Below are 13,202 nucleotides of genomic sequence, written 5' to 3'. Positions count from 1 at the left end.
ACTTCAATACCAGGGCTCCATACGTCATAGACTGGACCATAAAGATACCTGGGTGGCATAAACAGTTTGCGATCAGTTGCAAACCTAAAGGCTGTCTGTTTGAACCCACCCAGTGGTGTCATGGAAGAAATGCTTTGCTATCGGCTTCTTGAAGATCACAGCCAAGAGCAGTTCTACTCTGAAATCAACTCAAGGGCAATGGGTTTTTTCTTTTGTTGTTGTTTTGTTTTTTGCTTTTACAGGCACCTTGGAAGACAGGCCTGGTGATCTGCTTCTGAAAGTTCGAGCCTTGAAAACCCTGTGGAGCAGTTCTACTCTGTATACATGGGGTCTCCATGAGTCAGAATTGACTCCATGGCAACCAGCAGCAACTGTTACATTGACACCTACCGCTCCTCCACAGCAGCACAGCTCAACTTGCAGCTCTCTTCAAGAAGGGCTGTCTCTTTGAGGTTGAAACCACAACAAACAATCATGGAGTGACAACTCCATAATGGTCAGAGCCACCATTGCCCAAACTACATAATTCTATAAGAAACAGAGAGAACTAGAAGCACCATTTTGGGGGCCTCATTTAACAGTCTGAATAGAGGTGGTGAATTGGGTTTATCAAATAGTGTAGCTGACCCAGCCTATCAGTGTTCAGATTCTCCCGGCTCTGCCTACCAGAACCTGTGATCCTAAATTTTTTCCAGAATAAACTAGGCCTGTGTAACTGTCAGCAATAGAGTACTTGGTGTCACTTGTAAATCCAAAGAAGCCTTTGTTTCTGCTTCACGGCTTTAGCAGACCAACAGCTACAACCCAGAGCAGGGAGCTGTAAGGACCCTCTCTGTACAGTCCGTGCTTCCCACCAGTCCCAGATCTCAGTAGCCACAGATTTTCCACTCCAAGTGCTCATACTTGAGTGACTGTAAGTTAAACTGATGAAAGTAACAGTTATTCCTCGGACATGTTCTTGTGGACAGCTGTTGGTCTCCATCGCCATTTCTTTTTCAGACTCTTAGTTGGCATTTACTTCTCTCTTGCTGGAGAGTGAAGTAACACTGAATAAAGATTTTGACGACAAAAGTAAAGGGCTCTTGGGGCTTAGGACATTTCCTCCTCCACCAACCTAGATCAAAACTGTGTTATGGAATACGCTTCCCGGACTAGCCTCAGGACTCTTTCTGAGCCCTGACCCCTCTCTCCCAACCATCAATAATGAAGCACCCATACTTTACTTAACAATATACAAAAGGATAAATCCAGCATCTCCAGGCTCCACAGGGCAGTAGATTTTAAACAAGATGTAGATCAGAATCACCTGAGGAGTGTTTGCAGAATGGCATGCCTGAACCTTCTCCCCCAAAACAAGCAAACATCCTAACTCAGAACTCAAAGTGTGTGGCCCAGGAATCTGCAATTTATAAAACTCTCTAGGAGTTTCTGCTGCACAACCCTCCTTAAGGGAGAATGAGACCCATCTCCCTGAAGGGAAGAGCCTGGTTCCCAGAGGCCCAGAGCAGGCAGCAGGAGGGTCTGCTCTGCTCACCTACTACCCCTGTGCAGGTTGCTATGTCTCTGCTTCAGAGAAGATACAAACTCTACCTAAGCCTTCGTCCTGCATTTCCTTTTTCCAGCCCTTCTTTTTTTTTTCCCACCCCAAAACAAACCAACAGGTTGCACTTCTCATTACATAGGCAGACAATTGCGCTCAAAATGCAAGGTGTGACCCACATAACCAGTGTCTGATCAGAACCATATGATCAGGTTAAGAGGATACAGCTCTAGAATCACAGAATAAGAAGCCTCTAAAGGAACCCTGGTGATGCAATGGTTAAGCACTCAGCTGTTATTGAAAGGTTGGCTATTCACTCCCCCTCCCTCCCAGTGGCTCCATGCGAGAAAGACCTGGAGATATGCTTCCATAAAGATTACAGCCTAGGAAACCCTAAGGGGCTTTTCTACTCTGTCACATGGAGTCCACTTTGAGTTGAAAATGGACTCAGATGGAACAACAGTTACAACAAAGACTTTAAAGGACATCATATTTGGTAAAGCAGAGGGTCAGTGAAAATGAGGGAAACCCTCAAGAAGATGGACTGACACAACAATGGATTCAAACATGCCCATAATCATGAAGACTGAGAAGGACTGGGTGATATTTTGTTCTGTTACACATAAAGTCGCCATGAGTTGGAGCTGACTCGAGGCAAATAACAACAACAAACACTTCAAAAAATTATCTAATGTGGGATTTCCAAACCACATTACACCCTGGCAGCAATTCTCAAAGCAATTCTGTAGGCCTTGGGGGTGCCCAAGACTCTCTCAGGGATCCATGAGATTAAAACTGTTTTCATAAAACTTGGTTTCACAAAACCAAGACATTATTTGCATTTTTCACTGTGTTGACATTTACACCAGTAGGTCAAAAGCAATGCTGGCACCTTAAAAGCGTTAAGGCGCTGACACTAAACTGTACTAGTCATTGTGTTCTTCAGTGTCATACATCCTCAGTAAAGGAGCAAAAAATGTCAGTTGCCCATAAGAATGACCTTACAGAAGCAGTAAAAATTATTAATCTCATTAAACTTTGACCCTTGATTACATGTCTTTAGTATTCTATGTGACAAAATAGGGGTCACATAAGCCCTTCTGCTATATAACCAAGCGTGATGATTTTCTTAAGGAAGCGTGTTTGTGCAATTGTTTAAGTTACAAGCTAAACTAGATTTTTTTTTTTTTTCATGGAAACTCATTTTCTTGAAAGAATGATTGATAGGAAAGTTACGATTATTCAAACTAGAGTACTTGGCAGGCATATTTTTGAAAATGAATGAAATCAGCCTATCATTTCAAGGAAAACAATTGACTGTGTTTGTTGCTGATGATAAAATTGGAACATTCAAGAGAAAATGGAATCTTGGAAAACTCACATCTGCCACCAGGAGCTTGACACATTCCCAATACTAATGAATGCAGTTTTTTTTTTTTTTATGTTATATAATGAAATGTGTCAGCGTTTGCAAGATCTATGTAAGTGAGCAAACCAGCGTTTCTGAAATGACCAACGCACAGTGTTGTAAAATCATAGGCGGATAAAAATGTCACTCAAAGTGTAAGAGGGAATCCATGAATTCCACTGTAGCAGAGTATAAAGCAGTCATTGATATGGTTTCAGATTCTACACTGCAACTAATCTTTAAGAAATTAACACTTTAGGAATTTTAATTTTATAACAAAGAAGAATATCTACAATTATTCAAAAAAGCTACTAAATAACTTCCCCTTTTTCCAACTACATATTCTGTGATTGAAAACAAAAGCAGCTATGAGAATCTTGTTATTTATTAAGCCTGGCATTTACAACACTGGTAAAAAAAAAAAAAAAAAAAAAATGTGTATATAATGCCATTCTTCTTACTGATTATTTTTGTTTTGAGAAATAAAATTTTTTCACAAAATATGTCATTTATATTTATATGTACTGGGTTTATTATTGTTACTTTTAAGTTAATAGATATTTTTAAAATATCTGATTTTAAAATTTCTATTACTGTATATATCAATAGATAATATCCACATAAATTAAGCTCTTTAGCATTCTCAAGAATTTTTATATTAAAAAAACTCATGAAAAGGTTTACACACAGAAAGAAACAATCTTTGATGGTTACAGGGCAGGAGAGAGGTGAGGAGGGCAAAACAGTAGACAATAGATAAATGATAACTTTGGTGAAGAGTTAGGAAGAGAGAGTGGAAAAAAATTTAAAAAAATTAAAATTTTATGAGTGGAAAAGTATCCTGAGACCAAAAAGTTTGAGAATCACTGTACTATGGAGTAGCAAACTACTTAAATTTTATACTGTAAACCTTGAATATGAAGGAAAGGAAGCACTGAGTTAAGAAGAAATGAGCTTTACCTATTCTTACCAAGGAGAGAGACTCGGGAGAAAGAAAGTCGGCAGGTGTTAAAATTTGCTTAGAGGTTCCTGGACCACGAACTGTGAAATAATACTGTTGTTGTGGTTAGATACGAAGCCCTGGTGGCACAGTGGTTAAGTGCTCAGCCGCTAACCAAGAGTTGGCCAACCACCGTGCAGGAGAAAGATGTGATGATTTGCTTCTGTAAAGATGTACAGCCTTGGATAATCCTACAGGGATGTTCTACTATGTCCTACAGGGTCACTATGAGTCAGAATCGACTTGATGGAAATGGATTTGTTTTTTGTGTGTGTTTTTTGTATTGTGGTTAGTTACTGTTGAGTTGATTCCAACTCATATCTACCCCATGTGTGCAGGGTGGAACTGTGCTCCATAGGATTTTCAAGGCTGTGACCTTTCGGAAGCAGATCACCAGGCCTGTCTTTCTTGCTGTCCCTGGGTGGGTTTGAACCTCCAAACTTTTGGCTATTAGTGGAGCTTGACCATTTACATCACTCAGGGCTCCTTGGGATAAAATACTAATGTGTATCAATTCCCATCTGACGTCTGAATACCTGTATAGCGTCTCTATCAGGTGACCAATGAGTCTGTGAAAACTTAAAATGAAGTGGGAACTTGTGACACTTAAAAGAGCCTCTCCTATCTTGGATGTGTCTATTAGTTATTTTTCAAAATTTATGTTCTTATGCTTTGCTCATATTAGTCTGTATTTTAACTCTTGAGACCACACAGAATAAAAAGAATCTCTCTTTCTCACATTAGCCTTTCAAAATTTTATAAAGGATCTCCCAAGTTTTTCTGATACAAACATCTCCATCTTAGTTATCTAGTGCTGCTGTAACAGAAATAGCACAAGTGGATGGCTTTAACAAAGAGAAATTTATGTTCTCACAATCTAGGAGGCTACAAGTCCAAATTCAGGGTGTCAGCTCCAAGGGAAAGCTTCCTCTCTGGTGGCTCTGGGGGAAGGTTCTTGTCACCGATCTTCTCCGGGTTGAGGAGCTTCTCAGTGTAGGAACCCTGGGTCCAAAGGACATGCTATTCTCCTGGCCCTCATTTCTTGGTGGTATGAGATTCCCATGTCTCTCTGCTTGCTTCTCTCTTTTGCATCTCAAAAAAGACTGGCTCAAGACACAATCCAATCTTGTAGATTGAGTCCTGCTGCATTAACAAAACTGCCACTTATCCCATCTCATTAACATCATGGAGATAGGATTTACAACACATAGGAAAATCACATCAGATGACAAAATGGTGGACAATCACACAATACTGGGAATCATGGCCTAGCCAAACTGATATGCACATTTTTGGGAGACAAAATTTAATCCATTTTGCCCAACTTTTGAAACCATATCTCACTCATAAGACAATTTGTGGTTTTGAGTAGAAACACTATCTCTGTATTGCTATTGTTTTTCTTTAAATGTACTCTATTCAAGATGTATTATTTAAGATCGCCAAAAGAAAGCACAGTACTTCAGACATAGTTTGATCTGTACAGAACAGAACTATCACCTCCTTTTTTCTAAGATCCTATTAGGATTTCTTGGCAGGCACATGTGCCTTTAAATTTGCCTTGTACTTGCTACATCAGATATCTCTAAGTTTCTTGTTTCTGTTGTTTGTTTCACATGTCCCCATTAAACCTTATCTCACCTATAAACCAATCTCAGGAATCAGTTAGATTGTATATTTTGCTATATTTAAAGACCTTACACTTAAAAAAAAAGACCTTACACTTACCTCTTTTAAATGTTATCTTGTTAGAATTGACATGTCACTATCACTCATTTAAATCTCTTTAGATCTCAATTCCATCCATTCAACACATCATGTAACTTCCAGATTTGAAGTGTTTGCAGATTTAATGTTTATCTGAGTCATTGATAAAATATTTACCAGGCAAAGACGCTTCGATATGCTACTGAAAACTCTCTCCTGCATGAGTTGAGCCAGAGCATACAGAAGTCCAGATAAACAAAGTCTACAACATGTTTTGTTGGTTCCTTTATTTTACATAAAATTAAATGGCCAAAGATGCAAGCGATTATTTGTTATATCCTTTGATTTTAGCTGCACGAGACTTCCGAGAGTGTCTAGATATTTGAAGTATTCTATTGTCAGCGCATCTTACTTCTTTGCTGGTTAGTAACTGTGTAAGAAATGTTCTGTCTTCGTTCCCTAGTGCTGCTGTAACAGAAATGTCATAAGTCGGTGGCTTTAAAGAACAGAAATTTATTTTCTCACAGTTTAGGAGGCTAGAAGTCTGAATTCAGGGCACTGATTATAGGGGAGGCTCTCTGTTGTCTCTGGAGGAAAATCTTGTCACATCTGTAGCTCTAATGTGTCCCTTGATTCCTTGTTAATCTTCATGTGGCATCTCTCCCAGTCCACCCCTCCCCTCGTTTATGCTTTCTTCTGTATCTAATCTGTTCTTTTTACAACTCAGAAACGATTAGGTGTAGGATACACCCTGTGCTGGTATGACCTCATTAACATAACAAAGAAAACCCTATTTTCAAACAGAACTATGTCCACAGGTTTAGGGTTTAGATTTCCAACACTTATTTTGGGGGGACACACTTCAATCCTGTCCTTCTCCAGGGGCTGGTCCCTATTGATAACATGTCCAATGTATGTGAGACAAAGTCTCACCATCCTTTCTTCTAATGAGCATTCTGGGCTGTACCTCTTCCAAGACAAATGTGTTCGTTCTCCTGGCACTCCATGTTATAGTCAATATTCTTATCCAATATCGTAGTTCAAGGGCATCAATTCTTCTTCTGTCTTCCTTATTCATTGTCCAGCCTTCACGTGCACATGAGGCGATTGAAAAACACCATAGCTTGGGTCAGGCGCACCTTAGTCTTCAAAGTGACATCTTTGCTTTTTAACACTTTAATGAGGTCTTTTGCAGTAGAATTGCCCAATACAAGGAGCCATTTGATTTCTTGACAACTGCTTCCATAGGTGTTGTTTGTGGGTCAAAGTTATTTTGCTTAGTAATGCTTTTTATCCTTTTGTTTTATTTGAGTACAGGCCCAACAGAAGTAGGATGATATCCTTTGTCTTCCTTCAGAAGAAGACTTTCCTTACCTCTCCTATATGCATAAAGTATAATTGACTTTGATTCAACTTTTATTAAGAACCTATTATGTGATGAATGTTATACTAGGCATTTTCCTATTTAACATTACATGTCCTGTAAAATAGGAATCTGTATCCCCATTGTTATTAGAGGAAACAGAGAGATTAACTGATTCTCCAAGGAACAGACAAGTGGCAGAACACAAGTTTTCTGATTCTAAATTCAGTATATTTTCTTGAATATTCAGAGTTCCCCAAAGAACTCTGACCATTGATTTACAATAAAGAAGAGATGGAAAGGACACAATTGGGAAGTATAAACATAAGCGTGGCAACTAAGCTGCACCCATGACAGAATCCCTAACCACTCTTTCCATTCCTATCCATCTTCTCACTCCCACTCCCTGCCATGCCAGTCTGCACTATACCCACAGTTCTTCTCACCCTTAAGCTGGATAAGTTCAGTGATCCTTGGGGGTCATCAGAAATAAACCCAGCCATTTCAGATAAGGCCAGAATGCTCTAGAAACTCTAGAGAAAGGTCTTCTTTAAATCCACCAAGGGGTGGGGAGGGCTTTCTTGGGGCCTCCTAGGTTCAAAGAGGACAATTTTGAATCAATTATCCAGCCCATTGAAGCTCTCAGCAGGGGACAGTAGATCCCCCACCCACTCTATTTCCCCAAACAGAAAGAGGTGTTGGGATGCAGGCAGGAATGCATATGCGGGAATTAGTAGAACTCAGAATGAAACAAACTTCATCCCTCACTCTTGTGGCCTGAAGGTTAACATTCAACAATCCTAGGGTCTAAGAAATTGCCTCCTTTGCCTGAATTAAATGAAATCTAATGAAACAGAAATCCAGGTCATAGTACTTCACTATCAAACCTTCAGCCCCTGCATTGCTGGCAGCAGCCTTGTAATAATTAAACAGAAAGTCGTTGGCAGGCAACAGTGAAAACCATTGCTAATCTTGCCCCTCATCAGCTTATCCCCCTAAATGTTCCTTAATTAAGGTTTCTAAATGCTTCTGCATTCCCTCTGCACCCAAAGTACCAAAATGAAGCCGACTGCTTCAGGGATGCCCATCAACCAGAGGTGGAAGTTCTTCTTGAGGTATTTCTCATCCAGAACAATAAAAATCAGAGATAAGAGCCAATAGATGAAACTGTGAGGGATGAGCAGGGAGATGGGGACGGACAGAGTTGGGAGGGGATTTTTTTTTTTTTTTGGAGAATTTCACTTTAAGGATTCTGAAGGCGTATCACTGGCTTTATCACGGCTTCTCCAACACACCAGGGAGTGAATGAAACAGCTGTCACATTTAAACACACACAGCGGTAATCCTCCACTGAGCACAATGCCACGACAGAACAGAAAATCCATCAACACTTGCAATGCATCCTATTTATTTAGCAACTCATCCCCTTTTACCAAAAGTTCCACCTGCAGGGTTGAAGCTGGGGCCACATGCCACTGGTGGCTTTTTGTGGTTTGGGAGTGACTGAGGGAGGGAGTGTGAGAAGGGGTCAGATTTTCTACGTGGATGTTTAAAGATGTTAAAATCACAGAACTGGGAATCTAGGACAATCAAAATCTATGGCAGAATAGACTCACAGGCTCTTCACATCAAGAGGCAAAAGGAATGTGAGAAATTCCCCCAAATGTCCCTACTTCAACCTCCTTCTCTTTTCTCAGGTCTTCATTTAAAAACACCAAGATCTCTATTCCTTCTCTATCCATGGGCCCAGTCTCTTCCCAGAGATGTGTGCTGATTTCTTGATGCCTGGGAGGGAAAGCAAAGCTCCTCCAGGGGGAGATAATGCAAGCTGCCCAACCAAGTATTGCTTAGGTAGAAACTCTTAAGTGTATCTACATCAATAAGACCTAAAAATATTTACTTAATATTATTTTTAAGTATGACACATTAAACAATGAGAACTGCACATATTAGACATGGTTGTTTTTGTTGCTATTTGCTGCATCAAGTTGGCCTGAATTTATGGCAACCCGCTGCAGATGGAATGAAACACTGCCTGGTCCTGCACCATCCCAGTGATAGGTGGTTGCAGACCAGACTATTGTGATCCATGGGGTGTTCATTGCCTGATTTTCAAAAGTAGATTGCCAGGTCTTTCTTCTCAGTACATCTTAGTCTGGAAGCTCCACTGAAGTCTGTTCAGTATCATAGAAACACACAAGCTTCCACCAAGAGAGGTGGCGCCTGGGGTACATTTGTCAGGAATCGAACCGAGATCTCCTGTGAGAAGGCGAAGATTCTACCACTGAACCACAAATCACACGTGCAATTCTCTGACTAAAAAATGAGGAAGTGAAGGCCTAGAGAGGTTGTGGTTTCCCTGACACCCATCCCAACTACCCAGCTAACAAGGAGCAGAGGCAGAGCCAGAATACAAGACCCCTGAGGCTTAGGGGTTACTCCAGGGCCTCTGTGTGTGCCAGTGTTAATGCAATGTCAGCAGGGGAGCAGCCGTCCATAAGGAGATCTCAAATGGAAAATGAAGCAATGACAGAGAGGGTGAAGAAAAGACAAATGAAGGACATGTTTAAAGAAATCTACCATCATGGGCCATGAAAGAGCTCTCGGTTGGGTCCAGCTCTGGATCCTGGAGAGTTCTGGGTAACAAGTGGAGGAGCCAGGAGTGAGCAGCACAGAGATTATTAAAGGGCTGAGAAACAGAACTAGTAGATTAAAATCTACACAGGAACCTTCTGAAGGATCGGCTCATTAGTAGTCTTACAAAATCACACTCAATTCACTTGTGTTCAAGGAAATTTAATTCAGATAATCCTTTGTTCACCTATTTTGTGTGAGTTTTTTTGCCAGCCATTCTAGGTGATATAAAGGGGGAGTAAGCACAGCTTCTTTTCCAAGGGTTTCACTCTGGAATATGAGAATGCCCTCCTAACCAGTAGAGTGGTATGGCAAAGAGAACACTGGACTTGGACTCAGCCAGATGTAGGTTTGAATCTTGGCTCTGGAACATTTTACCATGTGATATTAGGCAAATCAACCTCTGTTCCCTCACCTTATACATCACAGACTTGAAATGAGATCTAAAGGAAAAGAAATAAATGAAGAGCTGTACAAGGTTCTGTCTCTTAGCAAAGTTCAGTAAACATTAGGTCCCTTTTCCTCACAAATAAGATACTATAAGGCAAGAAAGGGTAAGGCATGCTGGGGACAAATGGATGGATCACTTTGGCTGGAACACAGGATTTGTGAGTAGAAGGAAGTCAGGTGGAAGCATAGACTGGGAATAACATGCAGAGCCTTGGATCCCAGGTTACATGGTTACAACTTGACTGTAGACAACGGGGGAGCCTATAAGCTTTTTGCTCGTATCAGCGATGACATCAAAGTTGGACTTTATGAAGAGAAATGAAACCCCAGCAAAAACAAACAAACTTTGTCTTAGTCCAGGTTAGAATTTATGAGTTCCTCAATAACTCCCAGAGCCCTGGTAGTGCAATGGTTAAGAGTTCAGCTACTAACCAAAAGGTCTGCAGTTTGAATCCACCAGGTGCTCCTTGGAAACCCTATGGGGCAGTTCTATTCTGTCCTATAAGGTTGCTATGAGTTGAAATTGTCTCGAAGGCAACAGGTTGTTTTTTTTTTTTTTATGGTTTTAATAACTCCTAATCCTCCTTATGGAAACCGTGGTGGCGTAGTGGTTAAGTGCTATGGCTGCTAACCAAGAAGTCAGCAGTTCGAATCCACCAGGCACTCCTTGGAAACTCTACGGGGCAGTTCTACTCTGTCCTATAAGGTCTCCTTAAGTTGGAATCGAGCCGACAGCAGTGGGTTTGGTTTGGTTTGGAATCCTCCTTATTCTGCTCTGTTGATGTTAGTTGCTATTGAGTTGACTCCGATTTATGGAGTCATGATCATTGGTATGTTCGAGTCACTGTTGCAGCCATCGTGTCAGCGCATCTCACTGAGGGTTTCTCTTGCCTTCCCTGGTCTCCATTTTACCAAACAAGATGTCCTTCTCCAGCAATCAATCCCTCCTGAGATGACATGTCCAAAGCAAGTAAGTCAAAGTCTCAGGCAATATCCTGTAATCTACAGGGTTTTCACTGGCTTATTTTTGGAAGTAGATAGCAAGCCTTTCTTCCTAGTTGGTCTTAGTCTGGAAGCTCCACTGAAACTAGTCTGGAAGCTCCACTGAAACTAGTCTGGAAGCTCTTCCATGGGTGACCTTGCTGGTATTTGAAATTCGGTGGCATAGCTTCCAGCATCATAGCAACATAGAAGACACCACAGTACAACAAACTGACAGACAGGAGCTCTGCTCTACTTTTTATTTTCCCTTCTACCATACTCCATTCTTTACACATTTATAAAGTAAGTTCATGGCGGCAGAGACCTTAGTTTTGTTAACACAGAACAGTGCTTGGCACATAACAGAAGCTCATTAAATACTCCTTGGAATGAAAAGAAAGGGAAAAGCACGAGGTGGCCTGGTGAGCCTGTGCCTGAGGAGGCAGAAGAATGGTGATTACAGAGAACTACAGAGGAAAGGCAGGTGAGCAAGTTAGTTTGGACAGCAAGCTGACCAGCTCTTTTCTATTTCCTCTGAACAAAAGTGGCTTAAATGCAATTGTGGAAAATTGGGGTTAGGTTAAAAATTTTCCAGGCTGAGTTCTGCCAAGTGTTTGTGTGTGGAGCCAGAGGGGCAGAGGGAACAGTACTTTGGGCAGGGTCCTAACCTTTTTTAGATGCTCTGCAGACTGATACATACAAAGGGGCCATTTGATTGCCCAGGTAAACATAAATGAAGGAGAGTCGGGCATCTGGTCCACTTTACCCTCCCATTCCAAGCCGCTGCTGACTGAGCAGCTCTGCAAAGCAAATGTAATTGCCTTTCTTGCCATCGGGTACCCCACGCAGAGAGCATCTAGGCTGAGGGCCTAGCTGAAAGGGGCAATGGTCCTGGTTTTGTCTGCCTTTGCTTCTTACAGTCTTCTCAGCACCACCCCCATTAGCAGCTTTCAAAGCTGGAACACACTGTAATCCTTAACTCCACTGTTTTGAAATGTCCCTGCAATGGCTATAATAATCATCTTACAAACAACCTAGAACAAGCTCTAATTGCTTCTAATGTTGTATTACTGCTGGGATAGGGGGAGAGCAGAGACATGCTGCCTGTCACAGTGCTGCGCTGATTACAGGGTACCTCAGGGAGCATTTTCACATAGGAAAAGGCAACAAGCCTTTTTTTTTTGAGCCCAGCTCAGTAGAGCCCTCCCCACACCCAGGCATCAAAAGGAAGAGCATCCTGATGGCTGCAGAGGTGCTGGAAGCTTCTATCTCTTGATGGTAAGAAGAATAATTTGATATACAGACAAAAGGGCCATCACGAATTTTCACTTCTCTTAAAGACTACCAGTGGTGATGTTTATGAGCCAGCTCCTTTTACCCTAACACCCATTGCTGTCAAGTCGATTCTGACTCATATTCCCCTACAGGACGGAGTAGAACTGCCCCACAGGGTTTCCAAGGCTGTAATCTTTATGCAAGCAGACTGCCACATGTTTCTTCCGCTGAACCACTGGTGGATTCAAACTGCCAACACTTCGGTTAGCAGCTGAGCACTTCACCACTGTGCCACCAGGGCTACTTACACCTCCTTTAAAAAAAAAAAATTTTTTTTTTTTTTTTTTAACCACTGAAAAATTCTTTAACTGTTAATGACTTCCTGGGTCAGAGCACCATTCCAAGGTTTTGAGATGTTCTGAATCAATGAGGGAATAAATGAATGAAGCAGTGGACCACTGGCTGAGCCAGCTCTTACTGAAAGCCTAAACGCATGAGACTTTCACACAAATGACTGCATTGGTCTCTTCCTACATCTCTACCAAATTCTAAATTCATCCCCATTATATACATGAGGAAGCTGGTGCTAGAAGGGTTAAGTTAAGGACTATAAAAAAAGTATCGTGAGTGGGTGAATCAGGACCAGACACCCAGCCCGAGTTGTTTCCGTTAGACCACCTTACTTTCCTTAAAAGGACTCGGGGAGATTGGTTGGGATGTGGTTCATATGGTCATCACTGGGACTGTCAAAAGATGGGCACTCAGCTTTGTCTCACAGCTCTCTTCTCTCTCCCCAGAACCCAGCCTTGCGGTCTAAATTAAGCTGCAGTGTCTCCTTCCTCGC

The sequence above is a fragment of the Elephas maximus genome, chromosome 17 (assembly GCF_024166365.1).
Source record: "Elephas maximus indicus isolate mEleMax1 chromosome 17, mEleMax1 primary haplotype, whole genome shotgun sequence".
In the NCBI taxonomy this organism is placed as follows: Eukaryota; Metazoa; Chordata; class Mammalia; order Proboscidea; family Elephantidae; genus Elephas; species Elephas maximus.
This window is presented reverse-complemented; position numbering follows the sequence as displayed.